General features: G+C 44.9%; 1 pseudogene; it reads left to right on the forward strand.

The window, feature by feature from the left end:
* Nucleotides 1-14776, forward strand: part of LOC130032354 (TRPM8 channel-associated factor 2-like) — a 35694-nt pseudogene extending 20918 nt beyond the window's left edge.
* The last annotated feature ends 7674 nt before the right edge of the window (nt 14777-22450 follow it).

The raw sequence follows: 22450 nt of genomic DNA on the forward strand, positions 1-22450 counted from the left end.
GGCCTTCCTATCCAGTTTATGGGGACAGTTTGCAAAATGTCTCACTCAGAGAATCACTTCGGGTACTTGGGTGATAATGTCCAATAAACATCAGTGCTATTTGCCGACATGTTTGTTAACAGTAATTGGGATTCTCGCCCATCCCAAAGAGTCTTGCTCATAACCGGAACCAAAGAATGGTGTTGACAGCTCAGATTGGCTGCTCCCACACTACTGAATTCAGTTGATTCTCACTTTCTCCCTGAAAGGGGAAGGGGTCTGAGAGGGCCCAAGATCCTTACTAACTTCAAATGCAGACTGTAGTACTTTTGTGTCGACTAAAGACAAGAGTCACCTAGTTACCTGGACAGAATCCATATCCTGTTTTTTCTTAGCACAAGGGAGGTGATAGATCTCTTTGTCTGCCTTGGCATATGATCCCTATCAGCTGCCCAATGCTGAGAGGTGTGGGGATCCGCTAGGATACTGAGAACAGTGAACCAAGACCGTCACTTTATCCTCAACCCACCACGCTCTGAGCTCGCCCAGTCTCCTTCCAGGCCATCCCAGTTCTTTGACTCGGTGGGATTTAAATTCAGGCTTTGCCTCTAGCATGAGGAGATACCCACTAACCGTCCCTCCTACTCAATCTAAAACCACTTTTCTGTTGTTTTTGACTCCCACTCCCCTGGTTGTGTGGAGATCGAATGGATCCTCAGAAAAACTGATTTAGGAACACCCTTCTCTCCATTCCAGAAAGTTCCCTTTCCTTTCATGAGCATCTGTGGTCAGGTTGGGGATTCGGGAATCACTTGTTAATCAAGCAACATCGTTACTTAACACATACATACATGTCCAGATGAACCAGACACTGTGTGAGGGAGTTTCTTTAACTGTGTCCTGGAATCTTTACCACAGACTTCTGGAGCAGGTACTGGGATTCAACCCATAGACGAGAAATGAAGCTCCGAGATAAGCTAACTTCCGAAGCCATAAAGCTAAGGAAAATAGGAAGCCCAGCATGAGAACATCATGGAGCCCCTGGCCCCCCGTAGATCATTCCTGGAGATAATGAATGGAAGGACACACAGCAGTATGTCGGGTCCTTCTCAAGAGGAGTGGCTGAAGGTGGGCACCACCAACAGACTACCGAAGACAAAGATGTTGGCCCCTTGAGAGCAGCCCAGGGCTTCGGCTGAGGGTGCTGTCTCCATGGGTCATGCTCCTCATATCAAGAGGATGAGGTGTAGAGCCAGCCCGGATGGAGTCCACTGGTGAATATTTTCCATCTCAATTCACTAAGAAGGACCCTTGTGGGGGGAGGGTCAGCTGGGGTGAGACAATTCTTCCCCCATGATGGCTACCTGTTCACTCTCCCTTTATGTGCAATTATCTGAAGAGAGCCAGTTCTTTTGGTTGAGGGGTACAGGTGGAAGGAGATAATTAAAGCATAAAGAAATAAAGAAAGTAAGAAAGAAAGAAAGAAAGAAAGAAAGAAAGAAAGAAAGAAAGAAGGAAGGAAGGAGAAAGAACGATAAAAAGAGGAAAGACAGAAAGAAAGAAAGAAAGAAAGAAAGAGAAAAGAAGAGAGAAAGAAAGAAAGAAAGAAAGAAAGAAAGAGGAAGGAAGGAAGGAAGGAAGGAAGGAAGGAAGGAAGGAAGGAAGGAAGGAAGGAGAAAAGAGAAAGAACAATAAAAAGAGGAAAGAAAGAAAGAAAGAAAGAAAGAAAGAGAACAGAAGAGAGAAAGAAAGAAAGAAAGAAAGAAAGAAAGAAAGAAAGAAAGGAAGGAAAGAAGGAAGGAAGGAAGGAAGGAAGGAAGGAAGGAAGGAAGGAAGGAAGGAAGGAAAAGAAAATCCATGAGGGGGTCTCTACTAACTGTCCCAGTCTTTATGGCGCTAAGACCATGATAGTGAAATCACAAAATGTCCGTGGAAAATGGGAGATTCAAATCCTACATAATTCTCCTCGCCAAGGAAAAGTCAAGCCGCAGCAAAGACACTCACAAATCACAACAGCGATGAATACATCACAGAGACAAAACAGTATCTCCTGGACCTGCAGGGACTAGGCCACACAAGCTGCATCCTGCCACAGATAAGGGCAAGGTGCACACAGAGAAGCTCACAAATGGCCCCTTTTAAACAGAATCGCGTTGTCTGCTCTCGACCACATGGTTTAGTTGTCCTGGATAAGACAAGTCTAGCAGGCATGTCCATGAGGAACCGCTGATTGAATTCTCGATGTGCTCCAGGGGAAGGGTCAGTGAACTGTGACAAAGGGGAAGCTGTAATAAACAGTCCCCGTGCTCTTAGAATCCAGCCCAAAGACAAGAGCCTAAAAATCTATATTCCAGAGTACATTTGCTTTTAAGGATGTCAACGTTGGTCTAGCAAATCATCCATAATCTGCCAGGGACAGTTTTTAGTTTGTTCTGCTCAGAGCCATGCTAGAGAGTCAGTGCTACCGCTACACCCCGTTGCGGAGAAAACATATAAATACGGGGCTTGCAAGGAACTTGCCCACATTTCCAGTGGGGGAAGTTGGACTGAGCAGACACTTAGACAACAAGCGATCCCCTATCGTGGGTTCATCTGTCACCAACTGCAGTTCTACATACGAGAAATGATGTGTCTATTATGTCCCCAGACTAACAGACCCAAACTGCAGAAAAAAATATATATTTTTAAAAACATTTTATGGGGCTAGAGCAATAGCACAGCAGGTAGGGTGTTTGCCTTGCACGTGGCCAACCTGGGTTTGATTCCCAACATCCATATGGTCCCCCAAGCACTGCCAGGAGTAATTTCTGAGTGTATGAGCCTGGAGTAAGCCCTGTGCATCGCCGAGTGTGACCCAAAAAGAAAAATAATTAAAAAATGAGGTTCTTTCCAATGACTGCCTTAGCAAGGCAAGACGTGTGATTCATCTAAAGTCCCCATTCCTTTTTAACCAAGAATCTGCTGTGTCTTATCTGGGAAGTTTTGAAGAACTCATGACACAGAATCGGTCTATGTGTTTCTTTTTCTTTTTTTTTCTCCATTTTATAAAATGTTTATTAATCTGGTAAAAAAACTAAGCAAAATATTTTAAACAATTAGATATGAATATTTTTTTTCTCAAAATGTATTTGTATCTTTATTTTTATTTATTTATTTATTTATTGAATCACTGTGGGAAAGGTTACAAAGCTTTCAGGTTTAGGTCTCAGTCATGCAAATATCAAACACATTTCCCTTTACCAATACTTATTTTTTACCATGAAGAACCCCAATAAAACCCCACCCCCAACCACTCCCAGTCCCTGTGAGGCAGATGAATTCTAGTTAACACTCTATCTGCTTTGATTAGATTCATTGTTTCAATAAAAGATTCACCACTATTATTTAGAGTTTACCCCCCCCCCAAATCAGACATGCTGAAAAAGCATTGTGAAGTGATTTGCTTTCTACAGCTGGGTTCAAGAATTAAATGTTGGTTTTGGATTTCTGCTATTTTACTTATTGACCCTGGAAGTATTTCTACTGAAAGTCAGATAGTTCAGAAATTGGTTTCTGTGCTCTGGAGTCGTGGCCATGCTGGAGAGCCGCTAGTGGGGGGCAACTGATGGCCTCGGTAGGGCGTGAAGGACGGACCGGAACGCCCCCCTTCCCATGAGGTTTTAGTTGCCCCCACACCCCCGTCTCATACTTGTTGTCCACAAGGCTCCCATGCGGCCGCCGTCTTTCTTTACAGAGAGGAGAGGGCGACTGGGGCAACACCCTTTCCCCTCCGGACAGACATGATGGCCTGGATTAACGCATAGTCCATGCACTTTTCTGCTCCAAGCTACTGGGTTCTGCATTAAGTCCTTGTGCTTCTGGGGCCGTGGCTGTGCTGGAGAACTGCTTGCGGGGGCAACTGGTGACCTCGGTAGGGCGTGAAGGACGGACTGGAACGCCCCCCCTTCCCATGAGGTTTTAGTCGCCCCCACACCCCCAGCTCATACCTGCTGTCCACAAGGCTCCCATGCGGCCGCCATCTTTCTTTCCAGAGAAGAGAGGGCGACTGGGGCAACACCCTTTCCCCTCTGGGCAGACATGATGGCCTGGATTAACGCATAGTCCATTCACTTTTCTGCTCCAAGCTGCTGGGTTCTGCATTAAGTCCTTGTGCTTCTGGGGCTCTGGCCGTGCTGGAGAGCCGCTCGTGGGGGAAAACTGGTGACCTCGGTAGGGCATGAAGGATGGACCGGAACGTCCCCCTTCCCATGAGGTTTTAGTTGCCCCAGCACCCCCGGCTCATACGTGCTGTCCACAAGGCTCCCATGCGGCCGCCATCCTTCTTTCCAGAGAAGAGAGGGCGAATGGGGCAACACCCTTTCCTCTCCGGGCAGACATGATGGCCTGGATTAACGCATAGTCCGTTCACTTTTCTGCTCCAAGCTGCTGGGTTATGCATTAAGTCCTTGTGTTTCTGGGGCTGTGGCCCTGCTCCAAACTTAACTCTGATTTTCAGGGAGAAACGTTGGGTGGTTTACTTCCCATGGATCACTTTGTATATAGAGAGATGTTGCGTGGCCATGTAAGCGGCCGCGCGGTTTGGAGGAAAAGTCCTAGTTCCCCCATACTCGAGCTGTGCTTGTAGAGGCTTCTGGTATCCGGGGTTCCATCTGGGGGAGGCGGGATGCGGTACCTACCCCATCTGGGACTTCCCAATGATCTCGGCTCTTTTTGGAACCTTTTTTTTTTTTCTTCGGGAGCTGTGGATCCCCGCCCTCCATGTGGCCCTTCTCTTTGGCTGTATGCTGAAAAGATGGTGCTGGGGGCAGGCTGTGGGCATGACTTCCGGAATCAGAGCTTATCTGGGAGTTGTAGTTCCGGCAGATTTGAGGAAAAGTTCTAGTTCCCGCATACTCAAGCTGTGCTTGTAGAGGCTTCTGGTCACCGGGGTTCCATCTGGGGGAGGTGGGATGCGGTACCTACCCCATCTGGGACTTCCCGATGATCTCGGCTCTTTTTGGAACCTTTTTTTTTTTCCCTTCGGAAGCTGTGGATCCCCGCTCTCCATGTGGCCCTTCTCTTTGGCTATATCTACGTGTTTATTTTTCGGTGCGGAAATCCCCAGTTCTTCCTGCAATTCTTCTCTGTGCCCATCCCCCACTGCTCAGAGAAAGGGCATCTAGGCACCAAATGTGCACAGATGGTGCTCCAGTTCTGTGCAACGCCAACTGAGGTCCTCCAGTGTAACCAACTACAACTATCTTCCCACAGATACAGAGCTACAGGTAAATGACCCAGTCCCACCACGTAAATCTCTCTGTCTCTGTCTGTCTCTCTCCCTCTCTTCCTCTCACTCTCTCCTTCTCTCTCTCCTCTCTCGCCTTCTCTCTCCCTCCCTCTCTTTCACTCCCTCTCTCTCCGTCTCTTCTTCTCTCCCCTCTCAACCTCTCTCTTTCTCTCTCTCCCTCTCTCCCTCTTTCCTCTACATCTCTCTCTATCTCTCCCTCACACACACACACAAACACACACACACACACTGCATTTCAGATGCCAGTAGCAAGCCCAAGTATTTCAAATGCCAGTTAGCAAACCCAGGTTATCAGCTCTGCTTCTAGATAAGTTTGACAAAATTGAAAGAAATTATTTCATATGGAAGCAGAAATAGCAACTTCTTAAAGTCTTCAAGGAGATGGAAAGGACCCGGTCTTCTATTTCTTACCTTTCCTAAGCAAAATACAGCTGCTGACTTGTGAGAGCAATGACCCACTCATTAAAAAGACACTTATTAAAGTATTCATGGTTGGGGCTGGAGCAATCGCACAGCAGGTAGGGCGTTTGCCTTGCACGTGGCCAACCCGGCTTCGATTCCCAGCATCCCATACGGTCCCCTGAGCACTGCCAGGAGTGATTCCTAAGTGCAGAGCCAGGAGTGACCCCTGAGCATAGCCGAGTGTGACCCAAAAAGCAATAAATAAAAATAAATAAAAATTAAGTATTCATGGTTGATAGCATTAAGTACAATTGTGTGTCCTCCTATATCTGACACATACTGTTAAAATGAGATAAGAAGAACTTAAAGGGAATTCAAAGCCATTCCAGTTTTTTTTCAATTTATTTTTTTATTAGTGAAACACCATGAGGCACAGTTATAGACTTACAAATTTTTGTGCTTGGGTTTCAGTTATACAATGATCTAATATCCATCCCTGCACCAGTGCCCATTCTCCACCACCACCAGTCCCAGTATCCCTCCCACCCCCCATCCCCCCAATCCCACCCTACCTCTGTGGCAGGGCATTCCCTTTTGTTATCTCTCTCCTTTTGAGTGCTGTGGTTTGCAAAAGAGACATTGAGTGGCAATCTTGTTCAGTCTATAGTCTACTTTCAGCATGCTTCTCTCACCCGGGGAGGATCCTCACAACACCCTTTATTTGGTGCTCTCTTCTCTATCGAGGCCACCCAAGCCAAACATGCCATTCCAGTTTTGAGCCAGTGACTCAAGCATTGCAGTCTATGGTCACACATGGTGCTCTTGGCCTCCCCCTTCAGGTCACTTGGAAAACGTCTTAGGAAACCATTCACTTACTTTTTTTTTTTTTTTTAACTTGAGCTCCTAATTTACAAAGTCCACCAACTATGTCAGGGTCCCCCCATCAATAACCCAATTTCCGTCCCTTTCCTCCCCACACATACTTAGAAAAATCATTGTTTAAAGATGTTTTTACTTATTAAGACTTGAGTGACTTGTAATAGTGTTGACTCAGGGATTTGATGTACAAAGTCAAATCATCTCTAAACCATAAAGCTGCCCAAGACCCTTGACCGCTGCCCCTATGTTATCACCTTCCCACCTCCTCACTGTCTCCTCCCCACTCCCCCTTCTTCTTTCTTAGCATCCTCCTTCCTTCATCCATGCCAAGGTTGGCCATCCTTGGGTGCCTTCCAGTCATTTGTCTTGTTTCTCTGTACTCCACAGATTAGTAAGAACATATGCTATCTGTCTTCGTCCCTCTAAATTCCTGCACTAGGCATGATTCCCTCCAGTTCAATCCTAATTACAGTGGACTTCTGTGAATTCACCTTTTAGAGACCACAGACTTTCTGTTTTGTTTTGGTTTTGAATCACTGTGAGATACACAGTTGCAATAATGTTCCAACACCCATCCCTCCACCAGTGTGCATTTCATTCCACCAGTGTCTGAAGTGTCCCTCCCAGACTGCCTCTATGGCATATGGCAAGCACTTTTCCTCCTCCTCCTCCTCCTCCTCCTCTTTCTCCTCTTCCTCCTCCTTTCTTCTTCTTCTACTTCTTCTTCTTCTTCCTTTCTCTTCTTCTTCCTCCTCCTATTCTTCCTCTTCCTCTTCTTCCTCCTCTTCTTCCTCTTCTTCCTCCTCCGCTTCTTCTTATTCCTCTTCCTCTTATTCTTCCTCCTCTTCTTCCTCTTCCTCCTCCTCCTCTTCTTCTTCTTCTTCTTCTTCCTCTTCTTCTTCCTCCTCCTCTTCTTCATCTTCTTCCTCCTCTTCTTCCTCTTCTTCTTACTCTTCCTCCTCCTCCTCTTCTTCCTCTTCTTCTTCTTCTTCTTCCTCTTCCTCTTCCTCTTCCTCTTATTCTTCCTCCTCTTCCTCTTCTGCTTCCTGCTCCTCTTCTTCTTCATCCTCCTTCTCTTCTTCTTCTTCTTCCTCTTCCTCTTATTCTTCCTCCTCTTCTTCCTCTTGCTCCTCCTCCTCCTCTTCTTCTTCTTCTTCTTCTTCCTCTTCCTCTTCTTCTTCCTCCTCCTCTTCTTCCTCCTCTTCTTCCTCTTCTTCTTCCTCTTCCTCCTCCTCCTCCTCCTCCTCTTCTTCTTCTTCTTCTTCTCCTTCTTCTTCTTCCTCTTCCTCTTCTTCTTATTCTTCCTCCTCTTCCTCTGCTTCTTCCTCTTCCTCCTCCTCTTCCTCTTCCTCCTCCTCCTTCTCCTTCTCGTCCTCCTCCTCTTCTTCTTCTTCTCCTCTTCCTCCTCCTCCTCCTCCTCATCCTCCTCTTCTCTCTCTCTCTCTAAATCCCTCCTCTCCCCTTCTCCTCCTCTCCCCTACCCCTTTTGGGCATTATGGTTTGCAATACAGATACTGAGAGGCCATCATATTTGGTTCCTTACTCACCTGCAGCATGCAATTCTTACCTAGAGTGATAGCTTTCAACCATCATTGTCATAGTGGTCCCTTCTCTATCTCAACTGCCTTCTCCCCTCCTCTCCCGACTTCTCACTGTCTCCTCCCCACGCCCACTTCTCCTTTCTTAGCATTCTCCTTCCTTCATCCATGCCAAGGTTGGCCATCCTTGGGTGCCTTCCTTCCATTCCTCTTTAGCAGGCTTCCGACCATGAACCAATTTTCCTGACCTTTGTGTCTACTGACCTTTGGTATTAGTCCCACGCTATGTGTTTTTTTTTGCTATGTGTTTTTATATCCCACAAATGAGTGCAGTCATTCTATGTCTGTCCCTCTCTTTCTGACTCTCTTCACTTAGCAAGATACTCTCTATGCCCGTCCACTTATAAGCAAATTTTATGACTTCATTTCTCCTAACAGCTGCATGGATTTCCATTGTGTAGATGAACCATAGTTTCTTTAACCAGTTATCTGTTCTTGGGCACTCCAGTTGTTGCCAGATTCTGGCTATTGTGAACAGGAGACCGCTGACTCTTTTTTTTTATGTAGGAGTACTGCCATTTATTCAGCCACTGATTAGCTGATTGAATTGGGCATGAACTCCACCTTACTTTTTTTTCACAGTTTTATTTATTTATTTTTCGTCTTATATTTATTTATTGAATCTCTGTGGGAAAAGTTACTAAGCTTTCAGATTTAAGTCTCAGTCATACAATGATCAAACACCTTTTCTTTCACCAGTACTCACATTTCCCCACCAAGAACCCCAATGTACCCCCATTCCCACCCCACCCAATGCCTGTGAGGCAGATGATTTCTACTTAACTCTTCTCTACATTGATTACATTCATCATTTTGACAAAAGATGCACCATTATTGTTTAGAATCCCCCCATCAGAATTGCTGAAAAGGCATTGTGAAATACTTTGTTTTCTATAGCTGGTTATGAGAATCATATAATCTTGCGCGGCAGCTATTGTGGCCACGCAATTTTGGATTTCTGCAAAGAGCCAGATAATTAAGAGATTGGTTTTTGTGCATATGGTGTTACGGTTTCCCGGAGAGCTGCTCTTGGGGGGTAACTCAGGACGTCGGTAGTGCATGAAGGATGAGCCGGTACCGCCACCACTTCCCATGAGACTGCAGTTGCCCCATCACCGCCATCTCATACCTGGCTTTCCTATAAGCTCTGAGGCGGCGGCCACTTTGCTGCCGGAGCAGTGGAGGGGGGAGCGGGGGAGGGGGGAGAAAAGGCTGAAGGGTGCAACACCCTTTCCCTCCCGGGGAGGTATGGCGAAATAGTTTAACGCATGGTCCATTCACTTTTCTGCCGCAAGCTGCCAGGCTCTGGATTAAGTCCTTTTGTCTCTGGAGACATAGCTATGCCAGAGAGCCGCTGGTGGGAGGCAACTCATGACCTCAGTAGGGTGTGAAGGACGAGCCAGTGCCTCCCCCCTTCCCATGAGACTGCAGTTGCCCTATCACTGCCGGCTCATACCTGGCTTTCCAATAAGCTCTGAGGAGGTGGCCACCTTGCTCCCAGAGGGGAAAAGGGGGGAAAGGAGCAACACCCTTTCCCTCCTGGGGAGTCATGGCGCTGTAGTTTAACGCATGGTCCATTTACTTTTCTGCCGCAAGCTGCCGGGCTCTGGATTATGTCCTTTTGCCCCTGGAGCCATTGCCTCTGGAGCCATGCCTGTGCTGGAGAGCTACTCATTGGGGCAACTTATGACGTTGGTAGGCATGAAAAACGAGCCGGTACAGTCCTCCTTCCCACGAGACTGCAGTTGCCCCATCACCACTGGCTCATACCTGGATTTCCAATAAGCTCTGAGGTGGGGCAGCCATCTTGCTGCCAGGGGGAGAAAGGCAGAATGGAGCAACACCCTTTCCCTCCTGGGGAGGCATGGTGCCGTATTTTAACGCACGGTCCATTCACTTTTCTGTTGCAAGCTTTTGGGCTCTGGATTAAGTCCTTTTGCCTCTGGAGCCATGGCCGTGTATGCGGTCCAGATACATTTCTGCCAAAAGCTGCTGGGTTTCGATATTTGTTTCTGAGTCTCTGGGAGCATGGCCATCAATCAGCTTGATCAGGAGCCAGAGAGGCCGTTTGTAGGCGACGACTTGGGGTCTCGCTGGGATGGGGAGAAAAGGGCTGGTTCCACCCTCATCTGGTGAGACCCCGTGAGTCTCATCACTGCAGGCCCAAATCTGGCTGTCTAGTGGCCTCTAGAGGATGGCGGTCACCGGGCCACCAAGGAGAACAGGCCAAGGCACGAAACCTATTCTCACCTAGAGTGGCCCAGCCCCAGTAACCTACTTCAGGAACAGAACTCATTTCTGCCAAAAGCCCTTGGGTTCTGAGATTTGTTTCTGAGTCTCTGGGATCATGGTCATTAAGCAGTTCGATCAGGACTCAGAGAGGCCATACCTCCACTTATATAGCTGAGCCGGAGGTGGTTTGTGGGTGTGTCTCCCACATACCTAACTTTTGGCCGTTTACTTTCTTGTTAAACTTTGCCCAAAGTTTTGGGGGTATGGCCAAAGGCACAGCAGCAATTTTGGGATATCTGAAGGCCTGACGGTGCCTTCAGGCTGCTGATACACCGCCTCGCAGGTACAGATTGACCTGCTGGCGGCACCATACAGTCAAGACCACGAACTCTTAACTGTGGCATTGCGCCCACTCTGGAGAATTCCATCTATGTTCTAGTCTTAGTTTACATGAGATATCCTTCCTATGAATCCACCAAAGGTCAACACATTCTTCATTCTTCCCAGCTATAAAATCCAAATCTTTTCCTGACAGAAAAGCAAATTCACCTGCAAATTCACCTTCACTCATAATATTGTCATATATATGTATATATATATATATATACGTATATATATATTCTGTGCCTACAGCATAACCATAATCATCTTTAAATTCCATTTTCGGTGGCATATGGAGAAATAAAATTCTAATCATATCTTTTATTAAATGTATGAATCTCATAAAGTAGGTGATTAATAAAGCAATGAAGCCCGGGGCTAGACTGAATCCTCTTTGATCACTTGATCACTTGACTTCCTGTTAATCGTCGATTTCCTCGAGTGGTCACCAGTAATGTCTCCATTTGTCCCTGTTGCGTGCTAGTGGAGCCCAATGGTCAGTCTTTTGACATCCCATGGAATCCAGTCGGTAACTGCTTTAGTCCAGCAGTTGTCTTTAAATCTCATTACGTGACCAGATCATCTGATTTTTGATGCCTTGGTAAATGAGACAGCGTCCCTGATTCTTGATCGTCGACAGATGTCGGAACTCCTGATTCTTTCTCTCTTTTAAGTGAAACGTGATATTCCAAGCATAACTCTTGCAATTCCTCTTTGGGAGACCCGAATAGCATTCTCATCCTGTTTGCGTAGGGTCCAGGTTTCTGAGGCGTATGTTAATGCAGAAAAAACAGTGGAATCAAAGAGATGTGCCCCGAACCAGGGGTTCTTCATCCTCTTAGCTATTTCTTTGACGCTCTTGAAGATGTTCCAAGCCACTCTCTTCCTGCTGCGCAGCTCGGGTGTGAGGCCTTTGGGTGTGAGCCTTTTATCCGCCTCTTCACCGAGTACCGCAACCAGACCAACCTGCCCACAGACAACGTTGACAAAATGAACCTGTGGGTGAAGATGTTCTCTCACCAAGTGCAGAAGAACCTGGCGCCGTTCTTTGAGGCCTGGGCCTGGCCCATCCAGAAGGAAGTGGCAACCAGCCTGGCCTACCTACCTGAGTGGAAGGAAAATATAATGAAACTGTACCTCCTCACACAGATGTAAGGAGTGCCCAGCGAGGTGGCAGGTTAGAGAGGTCCCGGGAGGCAGGCAGAGAATGGGTCTTCGCTCCGCCACCTCTGTCACTCAGAGCGCGAGCCTGGTCTTCTGCTCCCATTAGCCCCGTAACCCCCTGATCCCCCCTGATCCGCAGCCCCAGTTCTGTCTGGAGGAAGTAGGCTCAGAGCACAAAGAGAGGTGGAATCGGAGCTCTGCAGAAGCAAGGTCTTGGGACTTGCAAGGCCCGTGTCTTTGCTCTCAGATTTCGGTCCTTGCCTGTTTCCAGGCCTTGTTCTGAGAGTGTCACCTCCTGGACTGGGTCTCCAAAGGGAGCCCCCTCCTCCTGACATCCTGGGGTCTCTCTGGGCTTGTATATCTGATCAGTTCTCCCCCAAGGCTCCATTAGAACCTAGCGCATACCGGAATGTGCCAGGAGCACCAGCCAGTGCCCCGGTGATGCGAGGCGTTTTCTCCAGAAGCTGCTAGGAAGGGCTATACCTAGGCCGAGCTCTGGAGTAGCAAGTGTGGGCTTCTTCGTGGCTAGCTGTGTGATTCCAGGCAAATTCTTGCCCTTTCTCATCTCGAAAATGGGATCTATTTTGTAGGATTATTGTGAAGATTCGATGGTAGTCCTTTGAAAAGTCCTTTGATTTGAAAAGAACCTAGCAATGAATAGGAGGGAGGAAATGAATGAAAAAGAGAGAGAGGGAGGCAGAGAGGGAGGAAGGGAGGGAGAGAGAAATATCGACCACCACTGTTCTATACCTAACTCACTCAATTTTCAATTCACTCATTTTAAAACAAGGTTTCACATTCAGCTGGCATTTACAGATGCGGTATAATTAATTCTCTTCCGTCCTGTGCTTGGTCTGCCAGACCCTGAAAAGACTGTGGTACAATGCTTTATGAATTTAAAAATCACAATGGGGTTTTCAGTGTTGCTTGAGGATCAGCCTCTTTATTCAGTTCTGTCTCTCAAGCAAAAAAACAATATCCTGCCTTTGAATAAACGAAGCCTGGAAGTAAAGCTCTTGAAAAACCAGGACAAGGCTGGAGCGATAGCACAGCGGGTAGGGCGTTCGCCTTACAAGTGGCCAACATGACCGACCCGAGTTCGATTCCTCCGCCCCTCTCGGAGAGCCCGGCAAGCTACCGAGAGTATTCGATATGCCAGACACAGTAACAACAAAGTCTCCAATGGAGACGTTACTGGGCCCGCTCGAGCAAATCGACGATCAACGGGAAGGCCTTAATTAAATGTTTGTCTTTAACCAACAATGGACTTCTGGCTCAGGGCCTGGGGCAGGTGCTTATGTTTCCACAGTTGAGACAGGTTCCAATCACTGTCCGGAGTTACCACTTTGGCAGATAAAGTGCAGACAGGGGTGATAGTAGAACGGGTAGGGCATTTGCCTGGCATGCAGCCAACCTGGGTTCAATTTCCAGTGTCCCATATGGTCCTCCGACCCCACCAAGAGTGAGCCCAGGCTGCAGAGCCAGGAATAAGCCCAGAGCATCACTAGGTGTGGCCCCCAAGCAGGAAAGTGCACCCAGAGAGAAATCTTTCCTTGAGAGCAAGATAACTCAGAACAATTGATAAAAATTTCCTTTTTTTAAAACAAAACATATAAAGATTTTCTGAAATTTCCTCTGATATTTTTCAGAACCTCTCATTACTTTGTAGCTTTAACTATAATTGAGGGTCTATAATTAAAGTTAGTTCATTAATCTCGACAGCTTTTCTTTGGCTCCCTTCTATTTATTTCATTGTTTTACAGTTCTCTCTGCTTTGGGGGAGTTTTGGTAGAGAGAAGCACTTGACGTAAATTGTGATTTTCTTTGGATGCCTTTATCATTTCTCTATCATTAATATGATTTTTTAAAAAATTGAATAATAAAAAGGGAATTATTTCCCCTTATCTCATGACTATGTCATCTATTGCTTTGAATGTAGAAGTTGACTTTTCAGTCACCTTGGAAAATAACACCGGGCAGGAAGTGAGTTGTGGAGTCTTGGCAAAGTCTCTGCTAGCGATGGTCTCAGTTAATCTTCACAATAATCTTAGAAGATGGAAACTCATTGCTCCCTGTCAGGTATGAGCAGAACAGATGAGATGAGCAGCGGTAAATTGCCTCAGCTACAGTGCTAATACGAGATGGATCTATTCTGAACCAGGCCTCCTGGTTGCAGAATGGGTGTTAACAACCGCAGTTCTTTGAACACCCAAGTGAAAAGAGTATATGACAGACCCAGCCATCCAGCCGTAGGATCTGTCTGTCCTCACTCACCTCCTGTTGCTCTCGCCTCCTATACTGGTTCCTCATCTGATTTCATTAGAACAAACAGTTCCTCTGATCATCCCGGGTGCCGGTTTAAAGGGAACGTCTGAGGTGTTCCCCACTAGTTAGAGCTGGGATGACCCCTTTATCATCATTCAAAGGCTCAACTTCTGGGCTGTTGGGATTTCAGTCTTTCTAGTTCACTAGTTTACTGGGTTTCAAAATGATGGGTCCCTTCGGTAAAAAACTCACACCCCGGAAGTCCCAGACTCTGCATGTTTTCAGCAAGAATATTAGATTCTCATCCATCCCCACCCCTCTCGATTCCATTCTCATCGCCCTAGGGGGACCTTTAAAAACTGGAAAGCTAATCCAGGTCAGTGCCCTGTGTGCAAGCCTCAAGCGGGACTTGGAACTTAAGATGATGAACTGAACATATAATTTTACCTCCCCTCCCTCCCCAGGCCCCACTGAAATTGAAGTCAAGACATGCAAAAGCCAACTGACACCTCTCAGCCAAGCAAACGGACAAGATTTGGTTCTAAGCGAAGAAGAACTCAACCCAGGCCAGGCGGAGCAGGATAGTGGACATGCGGGAAAGCATCTTCCAGGCAGGACATAAGCTGATCCGAATCACACGACCCCCAAGAGACCTGGGAACGCGAAGAGGCTTATCTGTTAGCGAGTCATACGAGTTGTGAAGCTGAACCCCACTGAACCCCTCGACCCCACTTTCATGCTCAGAACACAGGCAGTGTATTGCTACCGGTTTCAAGTCCCTTGTCACTGTTATTGTCATGGTGTTTTTGCTGTTGTTGTTTGTATAAAGGAACTGAATAAACTGCCTGAGGAGAGGTAGGAGTTGGTGCTCCAGAATAAAAATCTTTCTTTCTTTTTTTTTTTTGAGTGCAAATAAATAACCCCTTAGCCTACTAGCTAATTCTCTAGTTAGAATTAGAATGAGACTCATCCCATTATCACTCCTTCTCTAGTGCCTAAGTGCTTCCAGAGTCTTAGTAGAAAGAAGGCTTGAAACCCAATTGGTAAGGGCAGCAGAAAATCCATGCCAACTCCTAGAAAAGTCAACAGTTATATTGATTCCTCAATGCCAGCCAGGAATTCCCAGACATTGAGCAGAGAAAGGGGAGTCAGAGGGAGGAAGAATCAAGTGAGACAATGTAAGGAAAATAACCAATTTGAGTTAGGAGATTTGAAATTAAACGCACACACACACACCTGGAAGAAAATTTTTGGAAAAAAAAATAAGTAACTTAGAAATTTTAGCTGCAGAAAGATCTGGGGTATTTTTATAAGGTGAAAATACAGGGAAAATAAAAGAATTTTTTCAAAGTCCTTTTGAAATTAAAATAGACTTTCAAACATAGTAGACTCGAAGAGAAAAATAATACTCACAGATACAGAGCCCAAAAGAAAGAGCAGAGCAGAAAGCATGAATAAAGGAAAGACACAGAGTCAGTATCTAACTGCTGGAGCTTCTGGAAGTAAAAACGAATGAAAAGAAGGAAAGAATTGATGGAGAGAACAGTCTTCAGATTGAGGTGGCCCCCATTCTACTTAGATCTGTACAAATTTTGTGTCTCTGTGGAATATTGGGAAAGGAGGGAAGACATTAAAAGTGCCTGGAGAGAAATTAAATTTAGTTTTTTATAATTATTACAATAAACAAGGGATGAGGAACTGGCAGATTTTTCATCAGGGCCACTGAAGGTGAGAAATCAGTGAAGCAACATCTTCAGAAATGGAAAGTATTTTCCCCCACCATTCCTAGAGTTCCAACCCTTCGAGTCACCTAAAAAGGAAGACATTTTCTGATATGTAAGTTTTCAAAGTCTCTCCCCCTCTGAACCCCTAATGAGTGGGTACCTTGAGGAAGTTCTCTAGCAAAACTGAAATGGAACCCCAGAAGTGAAATAGAAAACTAATGGAAGTCCAAGAGGAAAGGCATGGAATCCAGAAAAAGAGCCAGGGGCTCTCACCCATTAGATATAACTCTAGATTCACAGCTCTCCAGCAGGATGCCTCACTCCAGAATAATGTTTATTCCCAAAGAATACCTCACTCCAGACTAAGAGTTTCCCCACAGAATACCTCACTCTAGAGTAACAATTTCCACACAGAATACCCAACAGTTACCCCCCACAGAACACCTCACTCCAGAAAAATAGTCACCAACAGGACACTTGAGAGTGACATTTACCAACAGAATACCTCACTCCAAAGTAATGGTTACCATCAAGATACCTCGCTCCAGAGTGACAATTACCAACAAGATACCTCACTCCAAAGTGACACTTACCACCAGGATACCTCAATCCACAGTGACAGCTACCAACAGAATACCTCACTTCAGAGTGACAGTCACACAAAAGGACATCTCCACAGTGAGTAACAACAAGACATCTCACTCTACGGTGACAGTTACCAACAAGGCATTTCACTCCAGAGTGGGTTATCAACAGGACACTTCAGAGTGATAGCAAAATGTTGCCTCACTACAAAGTAACAGTTAACCACACAAAATACCTCACTCCAGAGTGATAGTTACCAAGAGGACACTTTACTGCAGAGTAACAGTTACCTTCACAGAACACCTCACTCCAGAGTGACAGTTACCAACAAAGAGGCATCACATTTGAGTAATGGTTATCCAGCAGAACACCTCACCTTAGAGTGACATTTACCGATAAGGCATTGCCTTTCAGATTGGCAGTTATTTCCACAGAACACCTCATTCTAGAGTAAAAATTATCCCCACAGAACGCGTCCTGAGTAAGAATTACTCCCAAGTACATCTCACTCTAGAGTAATGGTTACCCACAAGATAGACCTCACTCCAGAGTGACAATTATCAACAGGACACCTCACTTTAGAGCTGCAGTTATTTCCACAGAACACCTCACTCCAGTGTAGGTTATCCCTGATGAATACCTCACTCTAGAGTAATGACAATCCAACATGACACCTCACTCCAGAGTGACAGTTACCAGCAGGACATCACTACTGGATAACAATTAACAACAGTGCACCCCCAGAGTGACGGTATCCAACAGGACACAACTCCTAAGTGGCAATTACAAGAGGATACCTCACTCTATAGGGATGGGTATCCAACAGACACCACACTCAAGAATCACAGTTTTCAAAGAGGGTGATTCACTCTGGAGTGATGACCCACCAGGATACCTCATTCAAATGACTGTTACTTGACAGGACGCATCATTAGAGTGAGTTACCTACCTGCCAGGATTCTTCAGTCTGGAGTGATAGTTGTCCAATAAGATACCTCCACTGGAGTGATGGGTATGAAGCACACCTGTTTCAGTTAAGAATGTAAGTCTGAGGCTGTCAGGGAGAAATCTACCTTGAGTATCATAGATAGTACCATTGAGAAGCTGGAGTGTTTGAGAATATAGAGAATAAGCATTCTTTAGTCAACAAAAAATAAAACAGAACAATAAGAGATCAAGAAATTCATACCCATGAGGCAGCAACAAAATATCCATATATTGTAAAAAGTCTCCATTTAACATTAGTGGTGGGTATGTTTCTTTTTCAGTGGTACAGGCATCACGACATTGGGTGTGTATGATAAAACTCTGCTTAGCTCTCAGTAAACAATATTTACATGGACACAATAATGAAGATGGTACTCTGTGTTCTGTATGATCAGCCTAGACGCAAATTATAAAAGACTTAGTTTATTCAGAAAAGATCAAAATGAATCCTGACAAATTAAGGGAGAAGAACAGAAAGATGTTGAGACTCTGTAGAGATGAGAGAGAAGGAAGAGTAGGGCGAATTTATATAAAAATGAAGTAGGAATCAAAAGCAAAGTCTACAGTAATGAGACTTTGTATCACTTTTTCAAGTGAAAAAGTACACTTGAAAAAGTGTACTTTCCAAAATGATAAATTAAACCAATGGAAGCATTAAAAAAGTCACACCGAGAGCATATGGAAAGCTAGGGGTAGTTAAATTCTTATCTTTTGTAATGGGGGAATTGTTAAAAATTGTCTGAAGTTAATTAGTCAAGAAATTATTGTTCAAACATTATTTAATGCTAGGAAGTCATTTACCAGAAAATCTGAAAAATAAAAATTTTTAAAAGAAAAATAAACCACCTTGCTTCTAGAGATAAGACTAGAGTTTAAATGGATGGGGTCAGAAATCTTGGTTTTTTTTTTCCTTTTAAATCCTTCTGTACTATTTCATTTTTTTATCCTGTGCATGTATTACTTTGAAAGTTTTTAATAAACTCTGCTAAAATGTCTCAGTGGCTTCATGTTGACTAAGACCATCCCAAAGAGTGTCAAAACTCTTGTCTTTCCATTCCACTCTAGCTGGAACCACATCAAATATCTTCCAATGACTTCAACGCACAGAACCTGGTCTTGATCTCTGTGGACGTTCCACAGAAAAGTAAAACAAAATATGCCCATGCAACTAGTGACTATGATAACTGCTAACAGGTTTTCAATATTTGTTGAATGGATGAATATCCAAAACGGTGTTCCAAGATTGGCCAACCAGTGGGTTTTTTTTTTTCTGTTCTGTTTTTGTTTTTTCCATTATTTTTGTTCTTATGTCTGAAAGCATTTTAAGATTATAGATCAAAATGGTACTTTCCTATAGTCCTATTTCTGGGTTGGAGCGATAGCACAGCGGTAGGGCATTTGCCTTGCACGCAGCCAACATGGCCGACCCGAGTTCGATTCCTCCGCCCTCTCGGAGAGCCCGGCAAGCTACTGAGAGTATCTCGCCCGCACTGCAGAGCCTGGCAGAGCCTGGCAAGCTCCCCGTGACGTATTCGATATGCCAAACACAGTAACAACAAAGTCCCCAATGGAGACATTACTGGGCCCGCTTGAGCAAATCATGATCAACGGGAGGGCCTTTTACTGGAAATCTCAGACTTCCAAGTTTCTTATTTCCTCACATGCCTGATCTCTAGAAAGCTGTTTCTTCTCAATCATCTCTAACATTTATAAATGAAAATATATTTATAGATTTTTTGTTTGTTTTTTTGTTCTTTGTTTATTTGGGGAGCACACCTGGCTATGTTCAGGCCTACTCCTCACCTTGTGCTGAGGGATCACTCATCGTGGGCCTCAGGAGACCAGGTAGAAGATCCAGGGATGAAACCAAGTCAACCATGTGTGAGGCAAGTACCCGACCTGATATACTAGCACTCTGGCTCCAGTTTAAAGACCTTTCTTATCTGCATTAGCATCTCTATGTTCTATGTTTATCATTAGATTCTAAAATGGAGATAAAGCCCGAAAAATGAGAAGGGTTCCCTGATTAGCTGTACAATCACTGAAATAATTCTTTTGTCCACCACCACACCACTCTGCCTGAATTTCTATATAGTGAACCTAAAATATATTAGTTCTCTAGACCTTTCTTATCTGCATTAGCTTCTCTATGATCTACGTTTATCATTATATTCTAAAATGGGAGATCACTTGATCACTTGATCCCCCGTTATTCATCGATTTACTCAAGCTGGTGCCAGTAATGTCTCCATTCATCCCTGTTGCGTGCTAGCATACCCCAATGGAATCTGTTCATTCTAGGAACATGCAGAGCCTCAAACCAATCATTCAGGGTCTTGACGAAGACGTCTGACCATCTTGTAGGTGGGCGTCCATGCGATCTTTTGATGTCCCGAGGAATCCAGTCAGTAATGGCTCTAGTCCAGCGGTTGTCTGTAAACCTCTTTATGTGTCCAGCCCATCTGATTTTTGATGCCTTGGCAAATGAGACAGCGTCCCTGATTCTTGAGCATTGACAGAGATCAGAACTCCGGATTCTACCTCTCATTTGACTTAGGCGTGATATTCCAAGCATAGCTCTTTCAATTCCTCTTTGAGTGACCCAAATAGCGTTCTCATCCTGTTTTCATAGGGCCCAGGTCTCTGAGGCATATGTTAATGCAGGAAGAACAGTGAAATCAAAGAGATGTGCTAGTAGCTGGAGGTTCTTTGTCCTCTTAGTTATTTCTTCAATGCTCTTGAAGGCATTCCAAGCCGCTCTCTTCCTCCTGTGTAACTCAGGTGCCGGGTCATTCATCATGTTGATTTCTCGACCTAGGTATATATAACTGTTGCATTCGGAGATGGTGGTTCCGTTGAGATTAAATGGAGTGTCATGAACGAGGCTGTTTCTCATAAACATTGTCTCCGTAAATTCATCTGTAGCCCGACCTTTCCACACTCAAGGTCGAAGTCGGTCAGCTTTTGTGCTGTTTGGCTGATGTTTGATGTTATTAGTACGATGTCATCAGCAAAGCGGAGGTGGTATAGTTGCCGACCATCTATCTTCACTCCCATTCTTTTCCATTCCAGTTGTCGCATGATGTTCTCGAGGGTGGCACTGAAGAGTTTTGGTGAAATGGTATCACCCTACCGAACCCCTCTCTTGACATGGATGATTACTTCTTTGCAGAATGGTGAGATCCTGGTAGTGAATCTGTAATAGAGCTCACGAAGGATCCTGATGTATTGAGTTTGTACATGGAGATAGAGTCTGAAAAATGAGAAGGGTTCCCAGATTAGCTGTACGATCACTGAAATAATTCTTTGGTCCACCAAAACACCACTCTGCCTGAATTTCTATATAGTGAACCTAAAATATATTAGTTCTCTTTATTCCATTGTCTAACTCTCAAAAATGGTGCTTATTGGAAATCCTTCCCATTGCCTCTTCATAATATTAGTCTCTAGGGGACATTGATAAGACCTTAAATCAATGTCCCCCAAAGAATAAAAGGGCCCTACATAGAAACATGGGATATTGAGGGATATTGGTGGTGAGAAATGTACATTGATGGAGAGATGGGTTTTGAAATATTGTTTGACTGAAACCTGATCACAAAAGCTTTGTAACTGTGTCTGACAGTGATTCAGTAAAAAAAGTGAAAAATAAAAAAATAAATAAATCATTGCCCTGGATGGCCACAGTCTTTAGTATAAGACAAATTTGTATATGTCCAACCTAGAGATGGAAGGAGTGTAGCAGTATATGAAGATCCTTCTCTTGTTTCTTACTGGAACAAGGAAGTTTCAACCTATGTATCTCCGCAGTGACCGTGAAAGAGGTTTTCCAGGATGTCTTTTTCATTAGAAATAATCGACTTCTGCCACATGTGCTTCACACATCTGGTACCCAAAAGGCTCTAGACAGGCCCAGGGTGGATTCACACAAACACCACAGGAGAATATAGATGCTTTAAGAACTCTCAATAAGGGCTGGCCACCTGTCAGGAGACAGAGAAAGGTCCAGTTTCAAGCTGTAAATAAACAAGCAGGCCAGAGCTTGCCCCTAAGTATAGATCAAGCTACTGCTGAATAAAGGTTAGCATAAATGTCCTGCAGAATGAATGACATCATGGGTAAATCTTTCATAAAAACTCATGTTGATGGCTTTGTTCTTTTCTCCTACTGTAATATAATCTGAATTAAAAACACTCCAGTTGGGAGATGCATGCTGAAAGTAGACTATAGACCAAACATGATTGCCACTCAATGCCTCTTTTGCAAACCACAGCACCCAAAGGGAGAGAGAGAACAAAAGGGAATGCCCTGCCACAGACGCAGGGTGGAATGGGGGGGATCAGAGAGTGGGAGGGATACTGGGAGCAGTGGTGGTAGAGAATGGGCACTGGTGGAGGGATGGGTACTCGATCATTGTATAACTGAAACCCAAGCACCAAAATGTGTAAGTCTACAACTGCACCTCATGATGTTTCACTAATAAAAATTTTTAAAAAACACTCCAGTTAGAGATATAATTATGACAGTACTCGTATTAGCCTGGATACCCCCAAGTGCCAGAAACCAAACTAAAACCAGAGATGCAAGAGAAGGCTTTTTTTTGAAGGAAACACATGTGAGAGAAAATGGAACTGGGTACAGAGGAGACTGGGGAAATTATCAGAAGAGAAGAAGAGGAGAAACAGAAAGTTTGAAAAGGCTTGTACTGGAGTGTGGGTCTTTGAAAGTGAGACCAATCAAGAGATTCAATCCTCAAGTCAACCCCCCCCCATCAGAAGAATTCCCTGTTTCCCCAGAATTGGTCCACCTTGGTATTCCTGCCACACTTCATCATTGATAGGAGACACCCCTGGGACGCATGGCGTTTGCATTGAGGAATGCAGAGTACACCAGCTGAGGCTGGGCTGTAACTTCTGCAGTCGGAGAACCCAGAGGAGCGTTTCCAAGACCACCAGAGTCCTGATTCT

Source organism: Sorex fumeus, unplaced genomic scaffold, assembly GCF_029834395.1.
Source record: "Sorex fumeus unplaced genomic scaffold, SorFum_2.1 ptg000048l, whole genome shotgun sequence".
NCBI lineage: Eukaryota > Metazoa > Chordata > Mammalia > Eulipotyphla > Soricidae > Sorex > Sorex fumeus.